Below are 15,851 nucleotides of genomic sequence, written 5' to 3'. Positions count from 1 at the left end.
ATCAGATGCTTGCCTTGCCGTCCATCCATCTATCTATCTATCTATCTATCTATGACTCTCGATATCTAACTCTCTTGCTTGCTATCGCTCCCCCAATGGTCAGTAGCAAAGTAGCATAACAGCAGATCACGGACCACTGTCAATCAGATGCTTGCCTTGCCGTCCATCCATCCACCCATCCATCTACCTATCTATGACTCTTGATATCTAACTCTCTTGCTTGCTATCGCTCCCCCAATGGTCAGTAGCATAGTAGCATAACAGCAGATCACGGACCACTGTCAATCAGATGCTTGCCTTGCCGTCCATCCATCCATCCATCTATCTATCTATCTATGACTCTTGATATCTAACTCTCTTGCTTGATATCGCTCCCCCAATGGTCAGTAGCATAGTAGCATAACAGCAGATCTCGGACCACTGTCAATCAGATGCTTGCCTTGCCGTCCATCCATCCATCTATCTATCTATCTATCTATGACTCTTGATATCTAACTCTCTTGCTTGCTATTGCTCCCCCAATGGTCAGTAGCATTGTAGCATAACAGCAGATCACGGACCAATGTCAATCAGATGCTTGCCTTGCCGTCCATCCATCCATCTATCTATCTATCTATCTATGACTCTCGATATCTAACTCTCTTGCTTGCTATCGCTCCCCCAATGGTCAGTAGCATAGTAGCATAACAGCAGATCACGGACCACTGTCAATCAGATGCTTGCCTTGCCGTCCATCCATCCATCCATCTATCTATCAATCTATCAATGACTCTCGATATCTAACTCTCTTACTTGCTATCGCTCCCCCAATGGTCAGTAGCATAGTAGCATAACAGCAGATCACGGACCACTGTCAATCAGATGCTTGCCTTGCCGTCCATCCATCCATCCATCTATCTATCTATCTATCAATGACTCTCGATATCTAACTCTCTTACTTGCTATCGCTCCCCCAATGGTCAGTAGCATAGTAGCATAACAGCAGATCACGGACCACTGTCAATCAGATGCTTGCCTTGCCGTCCATCCATCCACCCATCCATCTACCTATCTATGACTCTTGATATCTAACTCTCTTGCTTGCTATTGCTCCCCCAATGGTCAGTAGCATTGTAGCATAACAGCAGATCACGGACCAATGTCAATCAGATGCTTGCCTTGCCGTCCATCCATCCATCTATCTATCTATCTATCTATGACTCTCGATATCTAACTCTCTTGCTTGCTATCGCTCCCCCAATGGTCAGTAGCATTGTAGCATAACAGCAGATCACGGACCACTGTCAATCAGATGCTTGCCTTGCCGTCCATCCATTCATCCATCCATCTATCTATCTATCTATCAATGACTCTCGATATCTAACTCTCTTACTTGCTATCGCTCCCCCAATGGTCAGTAGCATTGTAGCATAACAGCAGATCACGGACCACTGTCAATCAGATGCTTGCCTTGCCGTCCATCCATCCATCTATCTATCTATCTATCTATCTATGACTCTTGATATCTAACTCTCTTGCTTGCTATCACTCCCCCAATGGTCAGTAGCATAGTAGCATAACAGCAGTTCACGGACCACTGTCACTCAGATGCTTGCCTTGCCGTCCATCCATCCATCCATCTATCTATCTATCTATCAATGACTCTCGATATCTAACTCTCTTGCTTGCTATCGCTCCCCCAATGGTCAGTAGCATAGTAGCATAACAGCAGATCACGGACCACTGTCAATCAGATGCTTGCCTTGCCGTCCATCCATCCATCTATCTATCTATCTATCTATGACTCTTGATATCTAACTCTCTTGCTTGCTATCGCTCCCCCAATGGTCAGTAGCATTGTAGCATAACAGCAGATCACGGACCACTGTCAATCAGATGCTTGCCTTGCCGTCCATCCATTCATCCATCCATCTATCTATCTATCTATCAATGACACTCGATATCTAACTCTCTTACTTGCTATCGCTCCCCCAATGGTCAGTAGCATAGTAGCATAACAGCAGATCACGGACCACTGTCACTCAGATGCTTGCCTTGCCGTCCATCCATCCATCCATCTATCTATCTATCTATCAATGACTCTCGATATCTAACTCTCTTGCTTGCTATCGCTCCCCCAATGGTCAGTAGCATAGTAGCATAACAGCAGATCACGGACCACTGTCAATCAGATGCTTGCCTTGCCGTCCATCCATCCACCCATCCATCTACCTATCTATGACTCTTGATATCTAACTCTCTTGCTTGCTATCGCTCCCCCAATGGTCAGTAGCATAGTAGCATAACAGCAGATCACGGACCACTGTCAATCAGATGCTTGCCTTGCCGTCCATCCATCCATCCATCTATCTATCTATCTATGACTCTTGATATCTAACTCTCTTGCTTGATATCGCTCCCCCAATGGTCAGTAGCATAGTAGCATAACAGCAGATCTCGGACCACTGTCAATCAGATGCTTGCCTTGCCGTCCATCCATCCATCTATCTATCTATCTATCTATGACTCTTGATATCTAACTCTCTTGCTTGCTATTGCTCCCCCAATGGTCAGTAGCATTGTAGCATAACAGCAGATCACGGACCAATGTCAATCAGATGCTTGCCTTGCCGTCCATCCATCCATCTATCTATCTATCTATCTATGACTCTCGATATCTAACTCTCTTGCTTGCTATCGCTCCCCCAATGGTCAGTAGCATAGTAGCATAACAGCAGATCACGGACCACTGTCAATCAGATGCTTGCCTTGCCGTCCATCCATCCATCCATCTATCTATCAATCTATCAATGACTCTCGATATCTAACTCTCTTACTTGCTATCGCTCCCCCAATGGTCAGTAGCATAGTAGCATAACAGCAGATCACGGACCACTGTCAATCAGATGCTTGCCTTGCCGTCCATCCATCCATCCATCTGTCTATCTATCTATCAATGACTCTCGATATCTAACTCTCTTACTTGCTATCGCTCCCCCAATGGTCAGTAGCATAGTAGCATAACAGCAGATCACGGACCACTGTCAATCAGATGCTTGCCTTGCCGTCCATCCATCCACCCATCCATCTACCTATCTATGACTCTTGATATCTAACTCTCTTGCTTGCTATTGCTCCCCCAATGGTCAGTAGCATTGTAGCATAACAGCAGATCACGGACCAATGTCAATCAGATGCTTGCCTTGCCGTCCATCCATCCATCTATCTATCTATCTATCTATGACTCTCGATATCTAACTCTCTTGCTTGCTATCGCTCCCCCAATGGTCAGTAGCATTGTAGCATAACAGCAGATCACGGACCACTGTCAATCAGATGCTTGCCTTGCCGTCCATCCATTCATCCATCCATCTATCTATCTATCTATCAATGACTCTCGATATCTAACTCTCTTACTTGCTATCGCTCCCCCAATGGTCAGTAGCATAGTAGCATAACAGCAGATCACGGACCACTGTCAATCAGATGCTTGCCTTGCCGTCCATCCATCCATCTATCTATCTATCTATCTATCTATGACTCTTGATATCTAACTCTCTTGCTTGCTATCACTCCCCCAATGGTCAGTAGCATAGTAGCATAACAGCAGATCACGGACCACTGTCACTCAGATGCTTGCCTTGCCGTCCATCCATCCATCCATCTATCTATCTATCTATCAATGACTCTCGATATCTAACTCTCTTGCTTGCTATCGCTCCCCCAATGGTCAGTAGCATAGTAGCATAACAGCAGATCACGGACCACTGTCAATCAGATGCTTGCCTTGCCGTCCATCCATCCATCTATCTATCTATCTATCTATGACTCTTGATATCTAACTCTCTTGCTTGCTATCGCTCCCCCAATGGTCAGTAGCATTGTAGCATAACAGCAGATCACGGACCACTGTCAATCAGATGCTTGCCTTGCCGTCCATCCATTCATCCATCCATCTATCTATCTATCTATCAATGACACTCGATATCTAACTCTCTTACTTGCTATCGCTCCCCCAATGGTCAGTAGCATAGTAGCATAACAGCAGATCACGGACCACTGTCACTCAGATGCTTGCCTTGCCGTCCATCCATCCATCCATCTATCTATCTATCTATCAATGACTCTCGATATCTAACTCTCTTGCTTGCTATCGCTCCCCCAATGGTCAGTAGCATAGTAGCATAACAGCAGATCACGGACCACTGTCAATCAGATGCTTGCCTTGCCGTCCATCCATCCATCTATCTATCTATCTATCTATGACTCTTGATATCTAACTCTCTTGCTTGCTATCGCTCCCCCAATGGTCAGTAGCATAGTAGCATAACAGCAGATCACGGACCACTGTCACTCAGATGCTTGCCTTGCCGTCCATCCATCCATCCATCTATCTATCTATCTATCTATCAATGACTCTCGATATCTAACTCTCTTGCTTGCTATCGCTCCCCCAATGGTCAGTAGCATAGTAGCATAACAGCAGATCACGGACCACTGTCAATCAGATGCTTGCCTTGCCGTCCATCCATCCATCTATCTATCTATCTATCTATGACTCTTGATATCTAACTCTCTTGCTTGCTATCGCCCCCCCAATGGTCAGTAGCATAGTAGCATAACAGCAGATCACGGACCACTGTCAATCAGATGCTTGCCTTGCCGTCCATCCATTCATCCATCCATCTATCTATCTATCTATCAATGACACTCGATATCTAACTCTCTTACTTGCTATCGCTCCCCCAATGGTCAGTAGCATAGTAGCATAACAGCAGATCACGGACCACTGTCACTCAGATGCTTGCCTTGCCGTCCATCCATCCATCCATCTATCTATCTATCTATCAATGACTCTCGATATCTAACTCTCTTGCTTGCTATCGCTCCCCCAATGGTCAGTAGCATAGTAGCATAACAGCAGATCACGGACCACTGTCAATCAGATGCTTGCCTTGCCGTCCATCCATCCATCTATCTATCTATCTATCTATGACTCTTGATATCTAACTCTCTTGCTTGCTATCGCTCCCCCAATGGTCAGTAGCATAGTAGCATAACAGCAGATCACGGACCACTGTCACTCAGATGCTTGCCTTGCCGTCCATCCATCCATCCATCTATCTATCTATCTATCAATGACTCTCGATATCTAACTCTCTTGCTTGCTATCGCTCCCCCAATGGTCAGTAGCATAGTAGCATAACAGCAGATCACGGACCACTGTCAATCAGATGCTTGCCTTGCCGTCCATCCATCCATCTATCAATCTATCTATCTATGACTCTTGATATCTAACTCTCTTGCTTGCTATCGCCCCCCCAATGGTCAGTAGCATAGTAGCATAACAGCAGATCACGGACCACTGTCAATCAGATGCTTGCCTTGCCGTCCATCCATCCATCTATCTATCTATCTATCTATCTATCTATGACTCTCGATATCTAACTCTCTTGCTTGCTATCGCTCCCCCAATGGTCAGTAGCATAGTAGCATAACAGCAGATCACGGACCACTGTCAATCAGATGCTTGCCTTGCCGTCCATCCATCCATCTATCTATCTATCTATCTATCTATCTATGACTCTCGATATCTAACTCTCTTGCTTGCTATCGCTCCCCCAATGGTCAGTAGCATAGTAGCATAACAGCAGATCACGGACCACTGTCAATCAGATGCTTGCCTTGCCGTCCATCCATCCATCTATCTATCTATCTATCTATGACTCTTGATATCTAACTCTCTTGCTTGCTATTGCTCCCCCAATGGTCAGTAGCATTGTAGCATAACAGCAGATCACGGACCAATGTCAATCAGATGCTTGCCTTGCCGTCCATCCATCCATCTATCTATCTATCTATCTATGACTCTCGATATCTAACTTTCTTGCTTGCTATCGCTCCCCCAATGGTCAGTAGCATTGTAGCATAACAGCAGATCACGGACCACTGTCAATCAGATGCTTGCCTTGCCGTCCATCCATTCATCCATCCATCTATCTATCTATCTATCAATGACTCTCGATATCTAACTCTCTTACTTGCTATCGCTCCCCCAATGGTCAGTAGCATAGTAGCATAACAGCAGATCACGGACCACTGTCAATCAGATGCTTGCCTTGCCGTCCATCCATCCATCTATCTATCTATCTATCTATCTATGACTCTTGATATCTAACTCTCTTGCTTGCTATCACTCCCCCAATGGTCAGTAGCATAGTAGCATAACAGCAGATCACGGACCACTGTCACTCAGATGCTTGCCTTGCCGTCCATCCATCCATCCATCTATCTATCTATCTATCAATGACTCTCGATATCTAACTCTCTTGCTTGCTATCGCTCCCCCAATGGTCAGTAGCATAGTAGCATAACAGCAGATCACGGACCACTGTCAATCAGATGCTTGCCTTGCCGTCCATCCATCCATCCATCTATCTATCTATCTATGACTCTTGACATCTAACTCTCTTGCTTGCTATCGCTCCCCCAATGGTCAGTAGCAAAGTAGCATAACAGCAGATCACGGACCACTGTCAATCAGATGCTTGCCTTGCCGTCCATCCATCCACCCATCTATCTATCTATCTATGACTCTTGACATCTAACTCTCTTGCTTGCTATCGCTCCCCCAATGGTCAGTAGCAAAGTAGCATAACAGCAGATCACGGACCACTGTCAATCAGATGCTTGCCTTGCCGTCCATCCATCCATCTATCTATCTATCTATCTATGACTCTCGATATCTAACTTTCTTGCTTGCTATCGCTCCCCCAATGGTCAGTAGCATTGTAGCATAACAGCAGATCACGGACCACTGTCAATCAGATGCTTGCCTTGCCGTCCATCCATTCATCCATCCATCTATCTATCTATCTATCAATGACTCTCGATATCTAACTCTCTTACTTGCTATCGCTCCCCCAATGGTCAGTAGCATAGTAGCATAACAGCAGATCACGGACCACTGTCAATCAGATGCTTGCCTTGCCGTCCATCCATCCATCTATCTATCTATCTATCTATCTATGACTCTTGATATCTAACTCTCTTGCTTGCTATCACTCCCCCAATGGTCAGTAGCATAGTAGCATAACAGCAGATCACGGACCACTGTCACTCAGATGCTTGCCTTGCCGTCCATCCATCCATCCATCTATCTATCTATCTATCAATGACTCTCGATATCTAACTCTCTTGCTTGCTATCGCTCCCCCAATGGTCAGTAGCATAGTAGCATAACAGCAGATCACGGACCACTGTCAATCAGATGCTTGCCTTGCCGTCCATCCATCCATCTATCTATCTATCTATCTATGACTCTTGATATCTAACTCTCTTGCTTGCTATCGCTCCCCCAATGGTCAGTAGCATTGTAGCATAACAGCAGATCACGGACCACTGTCAATCAGATGCTTGCCTTGCCGTCCATCCATTCATCCATCCATCTATCTATCTATCTATCAATGACTCTCGATATCTAACTCTCTTACTTGCTATCGCTCCCCCAATGGTCAGTAGCATAGTAGCATAACAGCAGATCACGGACCACTGTCACTCAGATGCTTGCCTTGCCGTCCATCCATCCATCCATCTATCTATCTATCTATCAATGACTCTCGATATCTAACTCTCTTGCTTGCTATCGCTCCCCCAATGGTCAGTAGCATAGTAGCATAACAGCAGATCACGGACCACTGTCAATCAGATGCTTGCCTTGCCGTCCATCCATCCATCTATCTATCTATCTATCTATGACTCTTGATATCTAACTCTCTTGCTTGCTATCGCTCCCCCAATGGTCAGTAGCATAGTAGCATAACAGCAGATCACGGACCACTGTCACTCAGATGCTTGCCTTGCCGTCCATCCATCCATCCATCTATCTATCTATCTATCAATGACTCTCGATATCTAACTCTCTTGCTTGCTATCGCCCCCCCAATGGTCAGTAGCATAGTAGCATAACAGCAGATCACGGACCACTGTCAATCAGATGCTTGCCTTGCCGTCCATCCATCCATCTATCTATCTATCTATCTATCTATGACTCTCGATATCTAACTCTCTTGCTTGCTATCGCTCCCCCAATGGTCAGTAGCATAGTAGCATAACAGCAGATCACGGACCACTGTCAATCAGATGCTTGCCTTGCCGTCCATCCATCCATCTATCTATCTATCTATCTATGACTCTCGATATCTAACTCTCTTGCTTGCTATCACTCCCCCAATGGTCAGTAGCATAGTAGCATAACAGCAGATCACGGACCACTGTCAATCAGATGCTTGCCTTGCCGTCCATCCATCCATCTATCTATCTATCTATCTATGACTCTCGATATCTAACTCTCTTGCTTGCTATCACTCCCCCAATGGTCAGTAGCATAGTAGCATAACAGCAGATCACGGACCACTGTCAATCAGATGCTTGCCTTGCCGTCCATCCATCCATCCATCTATCTATCTATCTATCAATGACTCTCGATATCTAACTCTCTTGCTTGCTATCGCTTCCCCAATGGTCAGTAGCATAGTAGCATAACAGCAGATCACGGACCACTGTCAATCAGATGCTTGCCTTGCCGTCCATCCATCCACCCATCCATCTACCTATCTATGACTCTTGATATCTAACTCTCTTGCTTGCTATTGCTCCCCCAATGGTCAGTAGCATTGTAGCATAACAGCAGATCACGGACCAATGTCAATCAGATGCTTGCCTTGCCGTCCATCCATCCATCTATCTATCTATCTATCTATGACTCTCGATATCTAACTCTCTTGCTTGCTATCGCTCCCCCAATGGTCAGTAGCATTGTAGCATAACAGCAGATCACGGACCACTGTCAATCAGATGCTTGCCTTGCCGTCCATCCATTCATCCATCCATCTATCTATCTATCAATGACTCTCGATATCTAACTCTCTTGCTTGCTATCGCCCCCCCAATGGTCAGTAGCATAGTAGCATAACAGCAGATCACGGACCACTGTCAATCAGATGCTTGCCTTGCCGTCCATCCATCCATCTATCTATCTATCTATCTATCTATGACTCTCGATATCTAACTCTCTTGCTTGCTATCGCTCCCCCAATGGTCAGTAGCATAGTAGCATAACAGCAGATCACGGACCACTGTCAATCAGATGCTTGCCTTGCCGTCCATCCATCCATCTATCTATCTATCTATCTATGACTCTCGATATCTAACTCTCTTGCTTGCTATCACTCCCCCAATGGTCAGTAGCATAGTAGCATAACAGCAGATCACGGACCACTGTCAATCAGATGCTTGCCTTGCCGTCCATCCATCCATCTATCTATCTATCTATCTATGACTCTCGATATCTAACTCTCTTGCTTGCTATCACTCCCCCAATGGTCAGTAGCATAGTAGCATAACAGCAGATCACGGACCACTGTCAATCAGATGCTTGCCTTGCCGTCCATCCATCCATCTATCTATCTATCTATCTATCTATGACTCTCGATATCTAACTCTCTTGCTTGCTATCGCTCCCCCAATGGTCAGTAGCATAGTAGCATAACAGCAGATCACGGACCACTGTCAATCAGATGCTTGCCTTGCCGTCCATCCATCCATCTATCTATCTATCTATCTATGACTCTCGATATCTAACTCTCTTGCTTGCTATCACTCCCCCAATGGTCAGTAGCATAGTAGCATAACAGCAGATCACGGACCACTGTCAATCAGATGCTTGCCTTGCCGTCCATCCATCCATCTATCTATCTATCTATCTATGACTCTCGATATCTAACTCTCTTGCTTGCTATCACTCCCCCAATGGTCAGTAGCATAGTAGCATAACAGCAGATCACGGACCACTGTCAATCAGATGCTTGCCTTGCCGTCCATCCATCCATCCATCTATCTATCTATCTATCAATGACTCTCGATATCTAACTCTCTTGCTTGCTATCGCTCCCCCAATGGTCAGTAGCATTGTAGCATAACAGCAGATCACGGACCACTGTCAATCAGATGCTTGCCTTGCCGTCCATCCATTCATCCATCCATCTATCTATCTATCAATGACTCTCGATATCTAACTCTCTTGCTTGCTATCGCCCCCCCAATGGTCAGTAGCATAGTAGCATAACAGCAGATCACGGACCACTGTCAATCAGATGCTTGCCTTGCCGTCCATCCATCCATCTATCTATCTATCTATCTATCTATGACTCTCGATATCTAACTCTCTTGCTTGCTATCGCTCCCCCAATGGTCAGTAGCATAGTAGCATAACAGCAGATCACGGACCACTGTCAATCAGATGCTTGCCTTGCCGTCCATCCATCCATCTATCTATCTATCTATCTATGACTCTCGATATCTAACTCTCTTGCTTGCTATCACTCCCCCAATGGTCAGTAGCATAGTAGCATAACAGCAGATCACGGACCACTGTCAATCAGATGCTTGCCTTGCCGTCCATCCATCCATCTGTCTATCTATCTATCTATGACTCTCGATATCTAACTCTCTTGCTTGCTATCACTCCCCCAATGGTCAGTAGCATAGTAGCATAACAGCAGATCACGGACCACTGTCAATCAGATGCTTGCCTTGCCGTCCATCCATCCATCCATCTATCTATCTATCTATCAATGACTCTCGATATCTAACTCTCTTGCTTGCTATCGCTCCCCCAATGGTCAGTAGCATAGTAGCATAACAGCAGATCACGGACCACTGTCAATCAGATGCATGCCTTGCTGTCCATCAATCCATCTATCTATCTATCTATCTATCTATGACTCTTGATATCTAACTCTCTTGCTTGGTATCGCTCCCCCAATGGTCAGTAGCATAGTAGCATAACAGCAGATCACGGACCACTGTCAATCAGGTGCTTGCCTTGCCGTCCATCCATCCATCCATCTATCTATGTATCTATCTATGACTCTCGATATCTAACTCTCTTGCTTGCTATCGCTCCCCCAATGGTCAGTAGCATAGTAGCATAACAGCAGATCACGGACCACTGTCAATCAGATGCTTGCCTTGCCGTCCATCCATCTATCTATCTATCTATCTATGACTCTCGATATCTAACTCTCTTGCATGCTATCGCTCCCCCAATGGTCAGTAGCATAGTAGCATAACAGCAGATCACGGACCACTGTCATTCAGATGCTTGCCATGCCGTCCATCCATCCATCCATCTATCTATCTATCTATCTATGACTCTTGATATCTAACTCTCTTGCTTGGTATCGCTCCCCCAATGGTCAGTAGCATAGTAGCATAACAGCAGATCACGGACCACTGTCAATCAGGTGCTTGCCTTGCCGTCCATCCATCCATCCATCTATCTATGTATCTATCTATGACTCTCGATATCTAACTCTCTTGCTTGCTATCGCTCCCCCAATGGTCAGTAGCATTGTAGCATAACAGCAGATCACGGACCACTGTCAATCAGATGCTTACCTTGCCGTCCATCCATCTATCTATCTATCTATCTATGACTCTCGATATCTAACTCTCTTGCATGCTATCGCTCCCCCAATGGTCAGTAGCATAGTAGCATAACAGCAGATCACGGACCACTGTCATTCAGATGCTTGCCATGCCGTCCATCCATCCATCCATCTATCTATCTATCTATCTATGACTCTCGATATCTAACTCTCTTGCTTGCTATCGCTCCCCCAATGGTCAGTAGCATAGTAGCATAACAGCAGATCACGGACCACTGTCAATCAGATGCTTGCCTTGCCGTCCATCCATCCATCCATCTATCTATCTATGTATCTATGTCTCTCGATATCTAACTCTCTTGCTTGCTATCGCTCCCCCAATGGTCAGTAGCATAGAAGCATAACAGCAGATCACGGACCACTGTCAATCAGATTCTTGCCTTGCCGTCCATCCATCCATCTATCTATCTATCTAGCTAGCTATCTATCTATGACTCTCGGTATCTAACTCTCTTGCTTGCTATCGCTCCCCCAATGGTCAGTAGCATAGTAGCATAACAGCAGATCACGGACCACTGTCATTCAGATGCTTGCCTTGCCGTCCATCCATCCATCCATCTATCTATCTATGTATCTATGACTCTCGATATCTAACTCTCTTGCTTGCTATCGCTCCCCCAATGGTCAGTAGCATAGTAGCATAACAGCAGATCACGGACCACTGTCAATCAGGTGCTTGCCATGCCGTCCATCCATCCATCCATCTATCTATCTATCTATCTATCTATGACTTTCGATATCTAACTCTCTTGCTTGCTATCGCTCCCCCAATGGTCAGTAGCATAGTAGCATAACAGCAGATCACGGACCACTGTCAATCAGATGCTTGCCTTGCCGTCCATCCATCCATCCATCTATCTATCTATGTATCTATGTCTCTCGATATCTAACTCTCTTGCTTGCTATCGCTCCCCCAATGGTCAGTAGCATAGAAGCATAACAGCAGATCACGGACCACTGTCAATCAGGTGCTTGCCTTGCCGTCCATCCATCCATCCATCCATCTATCTATCTATCTATCTATCTATCTATGACTCTCGATATCTAACTCTCTTGCTTGCTATCGCTCCCCCAATGGTCAGTAGCATTGTAGCATAACAGCAGATCACGGACCACTGTCAATCAGATGCTTGCCTTTCCATCCATCCATCCATCTATCTATCTATCTATCTATCTATGACTCTCGATATCTAACTCTCTTGCTTGCTATTGCACCCCTAATGGTCAGTAGCATAGTAGCATCAAAGCAGATCACGGACCACTGTCAATCAGGTGCTTGCCTTGCCGTCCATCCATCCATCTATCTATCTATCTATCTATGACTCTCAATATCTTGCTCTCTTGCTTGCTATCGCTCCCACAATGGTCAGTAGCATATTATCAAAACAGCAGATTACGGACCACTGTCAATCAGATGCTTGCCTTGCCGTCCATCCATCCATCCATCTATCTATCTATGTATCTATGTCTCTCGATATCTAACTCTCTTGCTTGCAATCGCTCCCCAATGGTCAGTAGCATAGTAGCATAACAGCAGATCACGGACCACTGTCAATCAGATGCTTGCCTTGCCGTCCATCCATCTATCTATCTATCTATCTATGACTCTTGATATCTAACTCTCTTGCTTGCTATTGCTCCCCCAATGGTCAGTAGCATAGTAGCATAACAGCAGATCACGGACCACTTTCAATCAGATGCTTGCCTTGCCATCCTTCCATCCATCTATCTAACTATGACTATCGATATCTAACTCTCTTGCTTGCTATTGCACCCCCAATGGTCAGTAGCATAGTAGCATCACAGCAGATCACGGACCACTGTCAATCAGGTGCTTGCCTTGCCGTTAATCCATCTATCTATCTATCTATCTATCTATGACTCTCGATATCTAACTCTCTTGCTTGCTATCGCTCCCCCAATGGTCACGTATGTTGCATTCATCGACAAAGAAAATCGTGTGCTGGAAATGATTTCTGGCAACTATGAACTTGAAACCCTGGGAGTCGAACCCAGGGTTTCCTGTTTACAAGACAGGCACTTTGACCAACTAAGCTACGGTGCTAGGACTCTCCCATTCCACAGTGCCTACACTCAGGTGTAAGGAACAAAACAAAACAAAACAAAACAAAACAAAACAAAACAAAACAAAACAAAACAAAACAAAACAAAACAAAACAAAACAAAACAAAACAAAACAAAACAAAACAAAACAAAACAAAATCTGGATGCAGGCTGCAACAGAGGAAGCACACAGAGGTGAAAACGTAAGGTTGACGGGAGCAACAATTTCCCTGTTCCGACAGTCCAAGGGCGGCAATGGGAATTGGACGTTGGCCGTTAGGTGCGCGTAGCGCGTGTCCTTTGGGTTCTGCTTCTTCTTTACAAACCGGCGTCTGTCCAGTTGGCTTTCCGGTTCATTACGTCCTCTGATGGCTTTACGATAAGCCTATCTTGCTAAAACTGATGGTCGACAAAGCAGAAGCACAAGCTTCGCAAGGAGCACACAAAGCCCGCATAAGGCACCGCTGGGATTTGAACACAGGACCTCCTGTTTACTAGACAGGCGCTTTAACCAACTAAGCCACGGCGCCAAATCTGCAGCTGCTGCTGCTGATAGTAGCATAGCAGCAGATCACGGACCACTGTCAATCAGATGCTTGCCTTGCCGTCCATCCATCCATCTATCTATCTATCTATATATCTATGACTCTTGATATCTAACTCTCTTGCTTGTTATCGCTCCCCCAATGGTCAGTAGCATAGTAGCATAACAGCAGATCACTGACCACTGTCAATCAGATGCTTGCCTTGCCGTCCATCCATCCATCCATCTATCTATCTATGTATCTATGTCTCTCGATATCTAACTCTCTTGCTTGCTATCGCTCCCCCAATGGTCAGTTGCATTGTAGCATAACAGCAGATCATGGACCACTGTCAATCAGATGCTTGCCTTGCCGTCCATCCATCTATCTATCTATCTATCTATGACTCTTGATATCTAACTCTCTTCCTTGCTATCGCTCCCCCAATGGTCAGTAGCATAGTAGCATAACAGCAGATCACGGACCACTGTCAATCAGATGCATGCCTTGCTGTCCATCAATCCATCTATCTATCTATCTATCTATGACTCTTGATATCTAACTCTCTTGCTTGGTATCGCTCCCCCAATGGTCAATAGCATAGTAGCATAACAGCAGATCACGGACCACTGTCAATCAGGTGCTTGCCTTGCCGTCCATCCATCCATCCATCTATCTATGTATCTATCTATGACTCTCGATATCTAACTCTCTTGCTTGCTATCGCTCCCCCAATGGTCAGTAGCATTGTAGCATAACAGCAGATCACGGACCACTGTCAATCAGATGCTTGCCTTGCCGTCCATCCATCTATCTATCTATCTATCTATGACTCTCGATATCTAACTCTCTTGCATGCTATCGCTCCCCCAATGGTCAGTAGCATAGTAGCATAACAGCAGATCACGGACCACTGTCATTCAGATGCTTGCCATGCCGTCCATCCATCCATCCATCTATCTATCTATCTATCTATGACTCTTGATATCTAACTCTCTTGCTTGGTATCGCTCCCCCAATGGTCAGTAGCATAGTAGCATAACAGCAGATCACGGACCACTGTCAATCAGATGCTTGCCTTGCCGTCCATCCATCTATCTATCTATCTATCTATGACTCTCGATATCTAACTCTCTTGCATGCTATCGCTCCCCCAATGGTCAGTAGCATAGTAGCATAACAGCAGATCACGGACCACTGTCATTCAGATGCTTGCCATGCCGTCCATCCATCCATCCATCTATCTATCTATCTATCTATGACTCTCGATATCTAACTCTCTTGCTTGCTATCGCTCCCCCAATGGTCAGTAGCATAGTAGCATAACAGCAGATCACGGACCACTGTCAATCAGATGCTTGCCTTGCCGTCCATCCATCCATCCATCTATCTATCTATGTATCTATGTCTCTCGATATCTAACTCTCTTGCTTGCTATCGCTCCCCCAATGGTCAGTAGCATAGAAGCATAACAGCAGATCACGGACCACTGTCAATCAGATGCTTGCCTTGCCGTCCATCCATCCATCTATCTATCTATCTAGCTAGCTATCTATCTATGACTCTCGGTATCTAACTCTCTTGCTTGCTATCGCTCCCCCAATGGTCAGTAGCATAGTAGCATAACAGCAGATCACGGACCACTGTCAATCAGGTGCTTGCCTTGCTGTCCATCCATCCATCCATCTATCTATGTATCTATGACTCTCGATATCTAACTCTCTTGCTTGCTATCGCTCCCCCAATGGTCAGTAGCATTGTAGCATAACAGCAT

General features: G+C 45.4%; 1 non-coding gene across 1 annotated transcript; it reads right to left on the bottom strand.

Annotated features, from left to right (window-relative positions):
- Window positions 1–14,009: 14,009 nt before the first annotated feature.
- On the bottom strand, window positions 14,010–14,083 carry trnat-agu (transfer RNA threonine (anticodon AGU)). The gene has a single exon. It is a non-coding gene; the product is annotated as a tRNA-Thr (tRNA).
- Window positions 14,084–15,851: the final 1,768 nt, after the last annotated feature.

Source organism: Amia ocellicauda, chromosome 2, assembly GCF_036373705.1.
Source record: "Amia ocellicauda isolate fAmiCal2 chromosome 2, fAmiCal2.hap1, whole genome shotgun sequence".
NCBI lineage: Eukaryota > Metazoa > Chordata > Actinopteri > Amiiformes > Amiidae > Amia > Amia ocellicauda.
Note: the sequence above shows the minus strand (reverse complement) of the source record. Positions and strands in the feature narration are given on the sequence as shown.